The following is a 6,210-nucleotide window of genomic DNA, read 5'->3' as shown; positions in this document are numbered from 1 at the left end:
CAGTGCCTGGCAAACACAGAAGTGGATGCTCGCAGTCAGCTATTGGATGGAACACAGGGCCCCCAATGGAGGAGCTAGAGAAAGTACCCAAGGACCTGAAGGGGGCTGCAACCCTATAGGTGGAACAACAATATGAACTAACCTCTGGTTCTTAAGTCTTTCTGATCCTCTGCCATTGTGACACAGATGTTCCTCCTAGTTGCTTTGTTCATGCTTTTTCTCCAAGATGATATTCCCACCTCCTTAACTTCACACAGAACTTCCAGATGTCGGTTAGTTCCTTGTGCTCTGGCAGGAAGAAGACACTTGGGGTAAACTTGTCTCCAGACATCTTGCTGGAGGTCATCATAAACTCACTCTTGATCAAGGCAGAGTCTTCAGTTCTGAAAGGAGTCTCAGAGTCTCAACAGAGATCACTTCCTGTTCAGTCTTCCCAACTTATCTGTCCTTCCTAGGTTGTGGCACTAAAATCTATTCTTTATTGTCTCTGCTCACTTTTTGAGAGTTTGCTCCAGAGGTAGCATAGCATAATACGAAGAAGGCTTTGGAGGCACAGACCTTGAGCCTGATTAGTTCTGACAGGTACTGTCATTAAGAAAGTTGTTAAACATTTGTGTATGTACATGAATATACCACACAGGAGTGTAAATATGTGCATACAACTGGCACATGCAAACTGGAACAGGCAGGTGTGTTTATTATGTATGTGATATGTGAAACACTAGCACTGTGTCTGGCAATGAAAATGGTCCTTTTGCTATTGAGTCTGGAGGCAGGGAGATTTACCTCAGAAAAGCCAGCTCAACTCCACAAGGACATTTGGATATAAGCAAGTCAGCCAATGGCTTTACAGGATTTGTTTCTGAAAAATGACCATTTCTTTATAGCCAAACTCACTAGCTAGCACAAAGCCTTTAATATTAGGTAGAAGAACATTCCAGCAGACAGACAGACATTTTTCTATGTAAAACAGATGTGAATGTTTCCTCAGCAGGACGGACATGCATACCTGACAGACAGGGGCTGCCATGGTGTCTCACTGCCTCTCATAGCCTTTACCATTTCTGTGCTCTCTCTATGCTCACAGTAACAGAGATGGTGGTGGGGCTGCTGCACCTGGGTTTTGTTACCTTGGTTACAGATGTAGTCCCTAGTGGAGAAAGAGGAGAGAGCTGTATTTTTATAAGGGCAAATTATACTGACATTTAAATTGGAGGCAGCACAACAGAATACAGCTTCTGTGGAATGGGAGGCTGTGTGTTCCTTTTACAACCCAGGCAATAGAGTCTTGCCATTCCCACATGGTCCTCAATGTGTGTGTGTGTGTGTGTGTGTGTGTGTGTGAGAGAGAGAGAGAGAGAGACAGGTTGGTAGGGAGTAGAGTAGACTCATATGAGCCTTTAAAATGTTCCACGGAGTGGTACTTTGTCTGGAAACAGGGGAGGAATTGTTTTAAGTGAGATTCTGAGAGATTGGGTCAGATGGAGAGGTTCTCAGCACAAACCAGAGAAGATGAATCTAAATTGTCAGATGTGGACAAGAAGGGAAAGCCCCAAAGCCTAAAAGATATCAGTTGGCTTGCCAAATGGAAGGAGCCAGAGATGATGAGAGAGTAGGGTTAGGAATCAGTGTGGGAGTGAGAGAAATAGTCCAGGGGTGTAGAACAGAACGGGGACTCCATAGTGTTATCTGTTACTGGGGCATAGGGTCTGTGCAGATAGAACTGACCAGAAAGGTATAGCTTAAGATTATAGTATTACCTGGAAAGTGAGAGAGTAAGCAGGCACCTGAGTCTCAGCTTCTTTCCTATCTTTAGAGGAAAAACAAGGATAATTTAATTGCAATATCCTTTTGTGAGCAGTAGATAGTTTGAAGTCTAAAAACATCTTCATCCACCAAAGCTATTTGGAGCTTCCCATCTTCAATGTTGGTCATTGAGTCAATCAACAACCAAGCCTAAGTTCTACCAATGCTAGAGTGCTAAGTGACTGAAGATGTGATGTTCAGTCAGCTGCAGAATCCTTACGTTAACTCAGAATCCCTACTCAGAAGGTCAAGTATGTCTCCAGTGAGGAAGGGAATTAGGTTACAGATCATTGGTAAAGCAGAAAACCCAGAGACCTGGGGAAAAAAAATCTCAAAGTGACTATTGATAGAGTACAGATGGTCAAGGACTCCTTGGAGCCCCATGCTAATTGCTGGCTCACTCAGCCAGGAGCCTGAAGTGGACATATGAAGCAGCTGGTTTGCCCATTTTTAATGTACTTTTCTGGTATTCGGTCAACCAAGAACCATCTACTTATATGAGCCAGTCATGAGGTAAAGAGCCAGGGTCAGCCTTGAGAGGGTCCTCAAATACAGGTGTGTATGCATAAAGTTATATGGACTTCCATGTGTTTATTTTCTCTGTTTACATGTGGAAGGGAGGCTAGTATGTGAACATGTGTGCAAGTGTGTGTGTATGTATGCCCATTTAGGAGTAAAAGATTTCTTGGTGTAGGTACTTAGTCGTCAGGGAGTTCTGACTGTCGTCCTGAACATTCCTTTTATTATGTCTATGGTCTTGAATAAGCAATAGTAGGGCTTTAAGGCATATTTTTCTCATCAGCAAATGGAAATAATTTATCATTTTTCACTGTCATTATTGCGGGGGGATTATAATTAATATAAAACATCTGGCAGATGTCTCATGTAGAAAATGTAATTAACAAATATTTCTGCTTGCTTTAATTTGTACACCGTTCTCTCTTTGTATCATGGAAAGGAATTCTTTAAATGCTGTTCTTCTTCTCAAATGATGGAAGAGCAAATGACTCTTTAAGTAGGTACAGCCACAGTGTGGATGGTAGGCAATGGCTAGTACTTTGTAAAAGGCATGTGTCTACTTATTCTCACAATATACTACAGTGGAAACAGGTTGTGAGTTGGTGCATTGCACAAGGAAGAACAAGGAGGCTTAGAGCCTTCACAGGACCAAGGGCATCTCTTCCCATTGATGACCCACTAGGCCATCCTCTGCTACATATGTAGCTGGAGCCATGAGTCCCTCCATGTGTACTCTTTGGTTGGTGGTTTTGTCCCTGGGAGCTCTGGGGTATTGATTGGTTCATATTGTTGTTCCTCCTATGGGGCTACAAACCACTGCAGCTCCTTGGGTCCTTTCTCTAGCTACTTCATTGGGGGCCCTGTGCTCAGTCCAATGGTGGTTGTGTGCATCCTCTTCTGTATTTGTCAGGCACTGGTAGAGCCTCTCAGGAGACAGCTATATCAGGCTCCTGTCAGGGGAATGCCAGGTCCAGGAAGCAGGAGTGGGTGGGTTGGTGAGCAGGGGGAGGGGAAAAGGGGATAGAGGGTTTTCAGAGGGGAAACCAGGAAAGGGAATAATATTTGAAACATAAATAAGGAAAATATCTAATAAAAAATAACAATTTTCTTTGGGAAAGTCTGAGTGTACATTTGTACATTAAACACTATACCAAACCTTCCTTTAGTGAATGAATTTAACTTTCTTTAAATCTAGCATTCCCTAAGATTGTCTGTTCATTAAAACATGTTTCTATAAAGTATCAATAAATATCTTAATTCTGTTCAATACACACACACACACACACACACACACACACACACACACACACACACACACACACACACACACACACACACACACACACACACACACACACACCCCAAACAAGGAGGCCTAATCAAAGGAGCCATTATCACAGATTGCTATACCCAATTCATGGCTGTCAAATATTCTGACCTGGCCAGAAGAGGAGGTATCACATAATATTAAGATGCAAATTAAAAACTAAAAAGAAAATAATAAAAGAAGGTTAGAATCCATTAAAGTGTTCTCCTCATCATCAAGTCTTTGTGCTTGACTGTGATTTACAATTGATATCTGAGTTCAGAATTTTGCATATCAAAACTCCTTTCTCTGCAGACTGCAGCGATCAGTAGCTTATTGTTTCCACATAGAGTCTTGTAGTAAGTACATTGGGATCTGGCCTGCCTCTCCCCTTGGTTCAGAAATGAGTGGGTCTTTACCCTGTAGGCCCCATCCCTTGTAGGGGACACCTTGTTGTGAGCAAGATTCTTAAGGTGTTTTTTGTTTTTTGTTTTGTTTTGTTTTGTTTATGAAGATGGCTCAAACTGTTCTTGTGAGTCCCAAATATTGGAACTCTCCACTCCACTTTGGCAGGGATTTATGGAAATGTGTTGTGCTGACACCTTCAGCAAGCAGCATGGTGTAGCAGTCACGGTGGGGTCTGGACCATGTTGGTCAGAGACAGTCATTGCTTCATGAACTCTAGAAGCTCAAAGTTGAAAAGAGATGGAGTATAAAGAGCGAAGAGCAGAACATAGGTAAGATGCAGAGGGAGGTAATGCTGAGACAACACCAGGAAGATGTACCTGAGTGCTGTGTTATTTCTCTTTGTGGAAGTTTCTTTAGGAAGGGGCTTAATACTTGGCTACTGTTAAGGTGGGCAAGGGGAGTGGCTGAAGCAAGATATCCATGCTGCCCACAGGTACAACCAAAGTGTGAGATGTTTGCAATAGTGCCACCACATTCATGTCTTCTAGGTTGCCACCACCTATCTGATAGGGAAAACAAGGATTCAGGGTCCTTATTAATTTTCATCGCCCACTCCAGAACCTTCTTAAGCATACAGTAATCTCTGGCCCTGTTTCATCTTTGAGAACTGCTACACCCACTCCAGTAGTGACATGCATGACAGGCCCAAAAACCTGGATGCAGTCCCGAGGCCAAAAGTTCACAGAAACGTATTCTCCTGGAACCTTGGCATTCCCATAGCACGAATACCCCAAATTTGTCCCTGCGATAATGTGGAGGGTCTTACATACTTTCTTACTGTATTTTACTAGATAAGAGTTAGAAATTGCAGGGCAAGCTTAGCAAAGTATACTTAGAATCTTCATTGCAGTCAGGTATGGCAGACTACATTGCATATTAGAAGAAAGTTGGTGAGTTCTTCTGACAAATGGAGATTCCCTACAGATACTTAAAAGAGCAGCCAAATTACTCCCATATACAGGATTTTACCATGGCCTAGGAAGAAGGTTGTGGTCTAAGAAGGAACTGGAGTAAATACTTAGAAATATAGATAGCTGAGTCACTGGCATACACAGGAATTTACAATGGCCTAGGGGGAAGGTGGACTATACAATAGACTAGAATTGGAACTATAGCAAGGACATGAAGCCCTTGCCCCTGGCTTCTAAGATTAAGCTGGCCTTAGGTGGGGCTGCTTTTGATCCCAATTGTTAATATTGGTTTTTATCCCAGTTGGTTCCTTTTTGTATGTATTCCTCTGTTTTGTGTAAAAGTCACTTATAAGACTGGTGCTCACTTTGAGACAAATTGCATTCAGATACAGCACACTCCCTTGTGTCCTTATTTGTTTGTCACCCTTCTCCCTGTCCACCTATAATTGGAACCCTGATTTCTCCATGGATTGAGAGGGGCCAACTGAGGCTAGTCCTCAGCAAAAAACGAAGACAGATTTTCATTTCCTCTGTGAATAATCATTGTTTTAAAACCCAAATATGAATATTTGTTTAATTTTCTCTTTAAGCCTTAATACTTTACATTAATAAAACTTTCTGTTGTTTTGTTAGATCAACCAGCAGTCTGTTCTGATTTAGAAGGCTTTCAAGAAGTTTACATTCTTCTAATTGGACATAAGAAACATAAAATTGTACATATTACTTGGAATCACATAATGCCCTTATATGTGTGTACATAGGGACAAAGTTTAAATAAAACTAAGCATGTCTATCTTGTCAAACATTTATCCTTATTTTATAGTGAACACATTGAAATTTTTTCCTATTGTAGTTTGCTCAAGTTATTCCCCCACCCCAATGAGTTGAGAACTATGATGTTGAGAAGAGACCTCAGAACCAGGATGACTGAGTATAAGACAGAAGTAGGAGAAATTACAGAAGCTTGTTCCAATGGACTGAAGGAAATTCAAAACTAAAAAGAAAATAATAAAAGAAGATTGGAATCAATTAGTATCCTGCGCTAGTCATTCTTCCTCCCCTTCATCCTCATTTTTATCTTCTTTACCTTCATCCTCATTCCCTTCTTCATAATATCTTTCTTTTTCTTCCTCTTCTTCTTCTTCTTCTTCTTCTTCTTCTTCTTCTTCTTCTTCTTCTTCTTCTTCTTCTTCTTCTTCT

General features: G+C 41.4%; 1 pseudogene; it reads right to left on the bottom strand.

Moving 5' to 3' along the window:
• Positions 1–6,056: 6,056 nt before the first annotated feature.
• LOC110325750 overlaps positions 6,057–6,210 on the bottom strand; it is a 1,613-nt pseudogene continuing 1,459 nt past the window's right edge.

Source organism: Mus pahari, chromosome 8, assembly GCF_900095145.1.
Source record: "Mus pahari chromosome 8, PAHARI_EIJ_v1.1, whole genome shotgun sequence".
Lineage (NCBI taxonomy): Eukaryota > Metazoa > Chordata > Mammalia > Rodentia > Muridae > Mus > Mus pahari.
The sequence above is the reverse complement of the archived record's forward strand: the minus strand, read 5'-3'. Positions and strand labels throughout refer to the sequence as shown.